This window comes from Brachypodium distachyon, chromosome 5 (genome assembly GCF_000005505.3).
Source record: "Brachypodium distachyon strain Bd21 chromosome 5, Brachypodium_distachyon_v3.0, whole genome shotgun sequence".
In the NCBI taxonomy this organism is placed as follows: domain Eukaryota; kingdom Viridiplantae; phylum Streptophyta; class Magnoliopsida; order Poales; family Poaceae; genus Brachypodium; species Brachypodium distachyon.
In genome coordinates, this window is record NC_016135.3 from 5764152 (window position 1) to 5776224 (window position 12073).

Below are 12073 nucleotides of genomic sequence, written 5' to 3' on the forward strand. Positions count from 1 at the left end.
TTTGACATTGATCTTGTTAATTTTGCTCCACAATCCTTAGAATTGTGTTTGGCAGTTTGAGTTTGGCTGGTGTGGCTAGAATCACATTGACTAAGGCTTAGTTTGTCATTACTGAATTGTATTGTGCTTAACTTTATATTCTGTTGTCAAGAAAAAACGCAAAAACAGAAAAAAAATTGGTTAGCCAAAAAAAAATGTCATAAATTGGTTGATAAGCTGGATTATCATAATGCACCCAAACGCAACCTAAGCATGGGAAGTTGGTTCCTAGGTGGAATATTGTACATCTTCCCTTGACAACAGAATGCTTTGCCATCAACCAACCGACCAGGGGCGGAGGGAGCACCCAGGCCAGCACGGGCCTTGGCCCCCCCAAATATTTGGAATTTGTACTTAAACCTTCTTATAACCTTTGCAATTTTATCCTATAAGATTCAGTTTTTATGCTCCCCCCCACGCACACACAAAATAAATCATCTCTTCTATTTTGGCCCTCTCTATGTTTTTTTTCTGCCTCCGCCCCTGCAACCGACCATCACAGATACAACGGTAATACCTGGCACCGGGACTAGTCATTTGTCTTGGATACCAAGCTGCCGTGTCTTTAGTAGCTCCATTTTTTATTAAAAAAATTGTTTTCAACCCTCACTTTATAAACGAAGTCGGTGAAACCTTGACTTCATGATCTGTGAATTCAGACTTTAACCTTACTAATTCTGGTTAATTTTGATCCACAATCCTCATAGTTGTGTTTGGTGGTCTGAGTTTCACTGGTGTGACGAGGATCGAGTTGAATAAGCATGCGAAGCTAGTTCTGGTGAGAATTTCTATCTCTTCCATGTTCTTGATAGGAACACAATTTAATTCGCTACAAGTAATCTCCGCACCATCGGCACCAACATCTGAATCGCCCATGACATGAGAACCAACTCGCGGATGTCGGAAGTCAGAGAGATGCTTCAACATGAACCTTATCCTTGCAGTCGTCGCACGCCTCTAGTCGGGTGCAGCATCTGTCGCAAGTCAGTCTAGCTCTCCTTGCCCCAACATTGTCACCTCCACGGACAAATCCATTGACTCGATCATTCATATACCCGACATCGCTCTGGGGCGTCGCTGTTATGACTGCCGATGCTAACTGCTCAAGGTACCAAAATATACCCGGGTTGAAGTTGGAATAGTGAGAGAAGCCTAGAGCAGCTCGAGAGCATCTATTCATGGTTGCGGCGTTCGGAAAGGAAGACTTGACAATTGCCGTTGAGATGATCGCATGCTGGCCGCTAACCTGCTGATGCGGAATCGCGAGGCTCTCCATGTAGAGTCAACCTCGCTGTTGATGACAATGTGTAGGGCGGGGATGAGGATGAACACCCCAGAGGTCAGTCCAGACGCAAGAGCACGAAGCAGATGATATGCATGGAGTGCCTCAGGAGGTGCGACGCCTCGAGAACGATGACGCACACGACAAGCTATGTTTGGGCGACAAGGTCTAGGAGCCATCGGTTGGGAACAAGACTGATAAGGGGTGGCCCGATCTTCTCAGACAGCAACGTGGATAACTTGTATGATTCTACAAATCTTCCGGCTGTTCACCCGTCGCCGCACGACGAACTTGCAACACAATGGAAATTCTTGTATGATTCTACAAATCTTCCGGCTGTTCATCCGTCGCCGCACGACGAACTTGCAACACAATGGAAATTCACAACACCACACACTTGCGCAGTAGTCCGCTGACCACAAGCGGTTTCGCAATCTTCCAATTCCCAGCGGAACGACATATTACGTTCGAAAATTCAGTAGATAACAAACACCTATCGAAACGAATATGGTGTATAGGATTCCAGACGAATGCTTCTCGCAATCAACAGAGTCTCAAAAATAGCCAAAACGTGGTCTACTAACCCTAGTCGTACCCCTTGTATATAGGCGAGGGGCAGCCCAAACACATTACGAACTCAGACTCAAACTCAAACTCAAACTCAGACTCAACTCAGATTTGACTCATACTGGATTCCGACTCAAACTTGAATTCGACTCAAATATGTACTCGCAGATCAGGGCGCCCCTTAGATGTGTCGAGCTCGTCGTAAGCTGTCCTAGTGCGCCTTGTACTCATACTCAACTTGTGGTGCAACCTAGGCATATCATCCTTGTCGTTGGCTGCCCCTTGCACACAAGTCATTTCTTCTAACTTGTATCCTTCATCTTTACTTGTGGTGCGCCTGCCTCCCTCTCCTCCCTCGCGCATATGTTGATGTTGCATATCAGCTCTTGAGGATCCGTGCCCTCATCATGCTCCCCTACTTCGAAAGGCGTTGAAAGGTCTTCTCCAGCGGGTGGCGTCAGATCAACAACATCGCCACACTCCGTCTTCAAGCCTCGCCAGCCTGTCACACCACGTCCTCCCTCTCGGCTAGGTTGACTTGTCCTTGGCGCCACTTTCGTTGTAGGCGCCACCAACCTGATTCAGACATAAATCATCCTCCGAATTCAATGAAGCACACCTAGCATATTGAAAGGAATATGCCCGAGAGGCAATAATAAAATGGTTATTATCTTATTCCTTGTTTATGATAGATGTTTATTTCTCATGCTAAAATTGTATTAACCGGAAACATTAATGCATGTGTGTCTAATAAACAAACAAGAGTTCCTAGTGATGCCTCTCATTTAACTAGCTAGTTGATTAACAGATGATCAAGATTTCCTGATCATGAACATTGGATGTTGTTAATAACAGGGTCACGTCATTAGGAGAATGATGTGATGAACACACACCCAAAGTAGGCATAGCAATACGATCAAGTCATTAAGAGGCGACTCCTGCCGGGGCCGCGGTTCCTCCACCAGACCTGCAACCTTCGGACGCGGGGGTGGAGGAGGAAGTGGCGGGGGAGTAGCAGGCGGCTCCCCTGCAAGGGGACGATGCTCCTCCCGGCCAGACCGTCGCGGCGGGGGTCTCGTCGCCGTCCACCACTACCTCCAGCCCAGACCCCGGCATCCTTTCCGGGGCGACTTGGGACCCAATCACATGGGACCCGAGCATCTACGATCAGGGGCACCAATTCCTCGACGCCATCAAGGAGCAGCAGCTGGCGTTCGTCACCTCATTCAACAAGGTGAGGGAGCACCACGAGCTTGTGAAGAGCCAACTCAGCAAGGTACGGCGAGACTTCGAGAGGGAGCGACAGGAGCTCTCCCGGCTACGAGAGGAGACGCGCCTGGCTCGGTAGGCCAGGGACGAGGCCGCAACGCCGGTCGTCCCCGAGGCATAGCTCCATCGGCAACTGGAGCCCCAACGCGCTGAGCACCAGCAAGCACTGGAGTCGCTGGCCGCGGCGTGGGAGAAGGCCAACAAGGAGCATGAGGAGGTGCTCACGACAGCTCAGGCTCGCCTCAACGAGAAGAGCGAGCTTGTTAGCGGGTACTCCTCCCAGCTCCAGGCGTTGCGCACGAAGCTAGAGGAGTAGGCCAAGGCCGCGGAGGACGCAGCAGCGGCGTCGGCGCGGCAGGAGAAGGAGCTCAACTCCGCCAAGGAGAAGAGCGCCCATCTCGAGTTGGAATTGTCCACCGCCCGGGGCAAACTCGTCAAGATGGGCGAGGACAATGTGGCCAAGGCCAAGGAGATCGCACGGCTTGCGGAACTCCTCCGCAAGGCCAACCACGCGGTGGCGCTGGTGCGCGGCAACCATGACAAGTTGGCGGAGCAGCGGCGGGGGGAGACCGAGAAGCTACACGAGATCGCCCAGGCCGTGCACGAGCTGCTGCCGAGGTTCGAGCTGCATGCCGGAAAGGTGGACGGCACGAACGTCAGCACCCTGATCCCATTCTTCTCCGACATGGTGGGGAAGCTCAGGGCGCTGGACGTGTGGATCTCCAAGTTCTGCGATGCGGAGATAGCGTCATGCGCCAAGGAGATCGCTGAGACGATCCTCCCCCGGGTGCACTACCACCACCCTGACTTCCCCTTCGAGATGCTGCTGGACGCGTGGTCGGACAGCGAGGAAGGCCCCTCCCACACCAGGGCGGTAAGCCGGTTCGTCGATGAAGTGGTGGACCGGATGCAGAGGAAGCCGGAGCCCCCAGCGGAAGCCCTTGGCAACCAGCAGTCTTAGTCCCCTACAAGCTTTTGTCTTTCCTTTTGTTTCCTGCAAGTGTCGCGCTTGGCACCGTTGAACAATTGTGGCTTTATTAGTCCATGTAATCGTTTGCTACTTTTAGAAATTTCGTTTTCTGGTTCTACTTGGTTCTCGTTCCTGAAACAGAATCGCGGGGTGGATCTTCTTGTCCCCGTGTGTTGTGCTTTATGTTGCCGGGGACTCGCACGCTACCCACTTAACCAGACCAGGGACCCGGGACGGACCCGCAGTGCCAACCTGGGGCCAAGTAGCAGCGGCGAGCCACTCCGCCTACGGGTTATCTACTCCCAAGCATGCGCTTATGGGGCGGACCCGCAAGCCGCAAGACGAGCGCAGTCCCCCCGCAAGCGTCCTTCTAACACTCCAGCCACACACAATACCAGACCCCAACAAGCCGACGTTGAGTATTAGAAAGCTAGGCGACTAGGATCATGCACTTAGCTGTCTGTTCTCACGTCGAACGTATCATTCTGCACTTGGGGCGCTTGCTGGTGGGATGCGGCAAGGACGCTATGGCAGTGCACCCATCGGCGCTCAGCACTGATGGCATGCACCACCACAGCGTCTCCGTGGCAACCCTCGCGTTGGAACCGCCTAGCGCGGATGGCATGCACACCCACCGTGTCTCTGCGGCCTCCCTCGCCTTTGTAGCCATCTTCTTAGCTCAGCTCTGAGTTGCTCCGCAGCCACGATGCCCTTTTATAGGCACGGCGAAGAATGCTGCCGCCGCCGCCGCGCGCGCCGAGCTACCACAGCACCCGTGGCGACATCCTCCTGCATTAAGATTCTTGAAGCGGTCGCCATGCCCCAGTGACTACCCGCTAGATGACACGGTCTGTGAGCACTCCACGAGCATCACAGTGTGTCTGACCCCCATCTTTATCCTGCATGCGAGATTCTTACCAATCCCTAGATGCTGCAAAAAAAATCGAAATGCACGAAAAACAATACAGCACAGACAGCCCTCCTGCCTCCCAGCCCCCGGGCACAGAAGGGTCGATACCAAACTTGGGTGTGAGCACTGTTCCATTTCCAAGACCAAGCCACTGCGTGGTGCGCGTTGCGGGGATCCTGGCAACGGCACGACCCCGTGCCGGAGTGATCCGGCAACGGGATTTTATTTTTTGGAGGCTCCGGCAGCCCCCTACTCACAGCCAAGGATGGAAAGAGACTTCTGTGCACCTAGAGCAGGAGACAGAAGAAAGAACATGCAACGATAGAAACAACTTGAAATTCAGAGGAAACCACTTATCTTTATTCATAGAAACTCGCGGATTACAATCTGGGGTTGCCCGACTACACTAGTTCGAGAGGCATGCTGCAGCAGCATCACCCGTGGGTAAGGCTCCGCCGCTTCACGGGTAGAATTTGCGCAAGTGCTCAAGGTTCCAACTATTTTGCACCGGCAAGCCTTCTTCGGTTTCCAGCCGGACAGCCCCCGGCCTGGTCACCTACACTACCCAGAAGGGGCCTTCCCATTTCGGAGCGAGCTTGTTCCCGGCCTTCGTTCCTTGTATCCGGCGCAGGACAAGGTCTCCGACCTCGAGCTCCCAGGGACGGACCCGCCTGTCATGATAACGGCGGAGCCCCTGCTGATAGCGCGCAGCTCTGACAGCAGCCCGGCATCAAAGTTCTTCGATGAAGTTAAGATCGTCAACCCTCTGCTCATGTTGGCTATGCTTGTCGTACGTGCGTACCCGAGGGAATCCATGCTTGAGCTCGAGGGACAGCACCGCTTCTGCCCCATAGACAAGGGCGAATGGAGTTTCACCCGTTGCCCGGCTAGGTGTGGTCCTGATTGACCATAGCACGGGCTGGAGTTCCTCGACCTAGTGCTTCCCGTGGCCTTTGAGCTTGTCAAAGGTTGGGGAACTTCAGTTGGTCTTCCGTGGGTGACTCGATGACGACTCCGGCGCATAATTATCACAAGCATCATCCATGATTTGTTTTCCACTTCTACAATTAGCGCACAAAGAAACCTCATGGATATGTAAAGCATTTTCAACACGAGAAACCCTAACATTTGCATCTTTCAACTTCAATTCAAGAATATGACAATTATTACAAGAAGTTAAATCTGTCAAATCAGAAGTATCCATGCTAGCATCATTAATTAGTTTACGTTTATGCACAATAGGTTTCTCATTGTTTTCTAATGCAACTCTAAGCTTATCAAGAGTATCATCATGAATAGAACGCAAAGAGGTAAGCTCAGAATGTATAGAATCACAAAACTTGCAGGAATCATCATCAGGAATCATAGACTTAAGTTTAGTAATTTCAGAATTCAAGGATGCAATTTTGAAGTCATATTTCTTAATTCTTTTAGTATCATGATCAAGCAAGGAACTCAATTTACTAGCACTTTTTAGTAATTCATCATAAGAAAGTTCTACCTCATTGTTGTTGTCACTGTCGTAGTCGTCGCAGGAGGTAGTCATAAAACACATCCCATTAATGTCGCGCTTGCCTTTGGATGCATCATCTTCATCAGACTCGATATCCACATCACTCAAGCATGGTTCACAATATCATTGATTACGGAGAAAATACTATGAGCCACCGCTCGAGAAAAATCGCCCCTCTTTTTATTCTTAATGTTGAAGGGGCGCTTCTTCTTCTTATCCTCCCCATTCTCCTCTTCGGCCATCTTGGATAAGAATTTAGGACAATTTTGGCGAAAGTGATTGGGATCACCGCATTCAAAACACCTTGGAGCATTGTTACCACCTCTCATCCTTGAACGAACATTTTCCAGGGCACGTGTAAAACGAGAGGTGAGGAGTGCCAACTCTTCTTTCGGGCATTGCTCTAGCTCATGAGCAGATGCAAGGTGAGCGACACGATCGAAGTCACTTCGTTGTAGACCTTGGATGATGTAGTTCCTCGCCTTGTAGTTGTTCTCCACGTGGACCAAGTTTGCTGGTGTGATTGCATCGTCCGCGAGAAGCTCATAGTGCTTGGCGACCTTCTCCCATATGGCGTAGCTTTGTGCCATGATGTATACCTTCATCTTCGCCTTCCAAAACTGAAATCAACACCATCGGACACACAAGGTTTGGTAGAATACCTATCCATATCTATCAAGTCTAATCAACCGGTTAAGATAAATTAGAGAGACCTTGCTCTGATATCAATTGTGAGATCGAGATAGGCAATCAGAGAGGGGGTGAATGATTGCGCGGAAGCAAATTAAACCTTTCCTGAAAGTTTAAACCCTAAATCACCTTTCTGTCTGTGATAGTAAAACAGCCGTAACTTTTGATTGGATGACTCAAAAAATACGTACGAGTATGAAAAAGAAAGGTATTGAAATTATCTAACCAATTCAACAAGAATCAGCTCAATCGGACGTACCAATCAAAAGATATGACAAAAACAGTAACAGCTTATAGAAAGTTACGAGAATTAATCTATAATTGATTTCGAGGAATAACAAGAAAGATGAAGTATTCGCGATCTTTCCTTGATCTTATGATAAACCTGCAGCAAAGTATTATGAACTCGTGATAAATCTGCAGCAAAGTGTTAGAAAGATCTGGCACGAAGATTCCACAAAAATCCGAAAAGAACAGAAATGACACCGCCAATGAATCTCTTTATTGCAACAATGTTGATCGATTACAAAAGATGCAACCATGCGTCCAAGAACTCTCCAAGCATTGATGTAGATCCAAAGCTCTGAGTTTCCTCACGTCCTTGCTAAAACCCTAGCCTAGACGCACTCTATTTATAAGGGAAAATTTGCGATCCTAAACCGAGTCCGAATCCAACACCAACTCCTCTGTCCCGGTCGGTATTCTGCCCGTGGGACCCGCATACAACCTCGGATTGAGATGAGTCCAAAAGCAAACTTGTTCGTCTGGACGACGCGCACAACACTCATGTGGACCACTTTTCCATAAAACACCATCTTGATGACAGTAATATTGAATCTTTAAACAGCTTTCATCCAACCACGGCTGAACCTATATGTCTTCACATCGATGCCACTCCATGCCATTAACTCTTCTTGTGATGTCTTCAAAACTCGACCATCACGTGTCGAAGATCTCATACATCTCCGGTATAAACAACGTACGACAAACCCGGTGTCCTCCCAGATCATCGTAGCCTTCAGTTTCATTGTTCCTTCGCACGAATGTCCCGCATGACCTTGATCCTCGACCTCAGCTTCTCACAAACTCATCCCTCGATCCCGTCATCGACCACGTTACTCTAACTCTGGCAACACCTGAAAACGAATACACAAATAACCAGTACGAGCACAAGTCCACGATTTGATTCAGGGTAAGATTCAACACAAGATACATGTCATTACATAAGTATCCATCATATTCAAATTATACACGTCAATGTTTCATCTAAAACACTTGCCAATGCTACACATGGTATATGATTTCACGATCAGCCTGGCAACTAACCTTTCTTGACGTGGCATGCCGATGTCCAGAGCGCGTCCACGTGCCGCCGCGGCTAGAACCCTCGCTAAGCCGCTCCAACGTGTCCCCGAGACTCGAGCGCCGCACTCAGAGCAGGGAGGATGGCAGGCGGCGGCATGCGTGCATGTCCTGGACGCATCACCACTTCTGCTGCTTACCATCTACTCGCCCAAGCTGAAAGCAGAAGCTCTTCTCGTCCTCAGATACAGATACCTGTGTGGGACGGTGCCTGATGCCGACCCGCAGCTGCACGCGGCTGCAGCGAGAGGGCACTGCACCTCCATTTTCTATCGTTGATCTGAAAAATCCAACCCGCACAACCAACAGCCAGCAACCCAACCCAAATCGAACTACGAAATCGCGACGCAGATCCGGGGCGGCTCGCAGATTCGCTTTCCTCCACGACCAAACATGCCCTTTGCCTCGGCCGCCTACGGATGGCATCTGACGGGATCGGGTACGGGTATGGCTCAACCATACTTGTACCCGACGACCCAACTCTCAACCGCTACCCGTACCCATGGTCGGATATGAAATTTTATCATACCCGTCACTCGCCACGGGTATGGGTAACCCGCGGATATTTTTACTCGACCAGCTGGAACGGAGCAGCGTCGCGCACGCGTGTATGAGGCGGCGGCGGCGCCCGGGAACGCGTCGGCGGTGGCGCTTGCGCTCGGAGGAGGCCCGCGCGCGAGGCAGCGGCGCTCGGGGGCGCGGCGTGGGCGGCGGCCCGTACGCTCGGCGAGGGCGGCGGCGACGCTCGGAGGAGGCCCGCACGCGCGGCGCGGGCTGCGGCACTCGCGCTCGACAATGGCCCGTGCGCTCGGCAGAGGCCCGCAGTCGCGGCGTGGGCGGCGGGGCGGACGGCTGGTGGTGGGCTTCCGGCGTCGGACCTGCGGAGTCGTCGAGTGGAGGAGGTGGATCAGGTGGGGCGACGAATAGGAGGAGGCTGGATGCTTGGCCGCGCGGGGAATGGTCGAGGGATGGGATTTAGGGTTAGGTCATGGGTGGTTCGGTGGCATCTTTATATACAAAGATTTAATGGGCCTGTGTACTGGGCTTACAACTAGGTGCGGGTACGTGGGTACACAGGTTTGGGTACTCCAATACCATACCGTACCCGCCAAACCCGTCGAGTATAGAATTTTACCATTTACATTCCTGCAGGTATTTTTTTCTTACCAAACCCGCATCTTAAACGGGTAAATACCCATAGGGTATGCGGGTATCGGGTACCCATCCCCATCAGGACGGCCGCCTTCCCTCGTCGACGGCGACGCCGTCGCTTTCCTCTGCGACCCATTACAGATGCCGCCGCAACCACCACATCACGGCGCACCTAGATCCGCAAGACGCACCTCCTCCTGTTCCCTGTTCTGCCCGGAACGCGAACGGCTTGCCTGACGTCCAGAGCACGTCCGCGGGACACCATGGCTAGAGACCTCACCCAGCCGCACCAACATGTCCCTGAGCTCCGCCTTGTCGTGGTGAAGCTCCCATTCGGAGGAATCAACGCCATCTTCAACAAATCGCTGGCGCCGCATTCATCTTCCCCAACGACAGACGAGCACCGCCGCCCCTCGATCTCCTTGTCCGGTGAGTCTGGGACACGAACGCCAACTCCCTCAGCTTTGCGTCCACGTTCTGAATCTTTTGGTGCTTCTGATGGTCTCTCTAGAGCCCCGAGCCGCCCCCACCTCGGTGCCCTGTTCCAGCCGCCGCCCCCGTCGTCGAGGGCCAAGCTCCAATGCTCTTGTCGCCTCGACAAGGATGCGGAAGTGGAGGAGGAGGAGGAGGAGGAGGAGGAGGGTGAGGACTGGCAGGCGCCTTCTCTACTTCGGGCAAGCGCCGCTGCCTAGAACCTCATGACCTACGTGCTAAGAGAGTGGATGAGAGGTTGAAGAAGGCAAAGGCCACGATGGATCGCCTCGCTGGCAAGACACGCTAGCCCGACAGCGGGCCATACCAATCAGAAATAGGCTTACACGCTAGCGAGCGAGGGATTAAGTAAAGCCGGTAGTTTTTAGCAACTAAAACATAAACTGGTACCTATGTGAAACCCTATCTTATAATGTGGTTGTTTTCTGTAATTTACTCCGGTCTCGCCATATAAGCACACCCAAATGGTTTGCTATATCAGAACTTCGTGTTTACTAGTGTGATTGTATACAACACTCGAATTTGTATCTTTCTTTTCCAATAAACGACACTCTCGGATGGCCCACCAGCACGAATCAACTTGGCCCAATAACGGTCGTGATAAAAGTTGGTCCTATAGCCATTGTTCAAAAAAGTGCTACACGAGTGGTGAGTCACCGCTCGGAGGAATTGAAGCTTAAGCGTTATGCACGGTTCTGTTTTTGAGAAATTGGCGGGATTCTTGGAAGAAATCAAGGACAATTAGAGAATTTGAGAGATTGTTGCTCGCCGAGGAGAAATTGACGGGATCCTTGGAAGAAATGTAGGAGAATTGGAGAAATTAGCGAGATTCTGTTGCTCGCCCAGGGAAACTTGGCGGGAGAAATCAAGGGGAATTGGAGAAATTGAAGTGATCCTTGGAGGGAATCAGGTGCGGAGAGAGGCGGAGAGAGAGAGAGAGAAGCCGCCCCTGCAGAAGAGAATTGTGCTAATGGGCCTTATCAGTGCTTAAGTAGCCGCTTACGGCCTAAGCGAAGCGTTTTCTCACCGATCAGAACTTTTGCCCGCTTACTTTTTGAACCATGCCTATAGCATACAACTCTCCACTCCATGTCTTCCTTTGTCCAATGAAAACACCTTAGGATGACCCACCAGCGCAGAACGGCCAGCCCAATTGGGAGACCGTGATAAAAAGCACGTGCTGGGGCGCAACTTTTATGTTTTCTTACAAGTCAGTATATATCAAGAGCATTTTCAATAGTTGTGTTTTAGTTGCTGATAAGTTTGTCAAAAAAATTGCACAAATTAAAGAAGAAAGAGATGAAAGTTGTACGTACATTAACATGCAACACATGCACAAGTCCCAATATAAAACGAAGAGCAACCTCCCATCACTCCCATCAGACAGATAGATATCTAAGGAGTACGTTGAAGCACACATCTTTTTGAAACCGTAGGAAATAGCATCAAAAGTAACGTTACAACTTACATACACACTCGATTCCATATTGATCATCTTTTGGGAGGACACTTGCATTGGGGACATGCCTTTATGCGACAAGTACCATTGTTTGTTTAACATTGTGCGGAACAAACATGTTTGGGTGGCTTCAGTTCTTGGAGCAACTATGCCGAATGTTGATTTTCGGCGGACCTTGTTGGGACATCATCGTGAATGCCATTGTTGACTCTGTCGCGTCTGTTACATTGTCAACAGACTCTTTTCATTGGAGTCTTCTTCCTAGTGGGGTTTTCTCGATTAAATCAATGTATTCAGCTCTTATGGATTCCCGAGTTCGCGTTAGGTCAAAACTTCTTTGACGACTCAATTTGCCACTCAAAATAAAA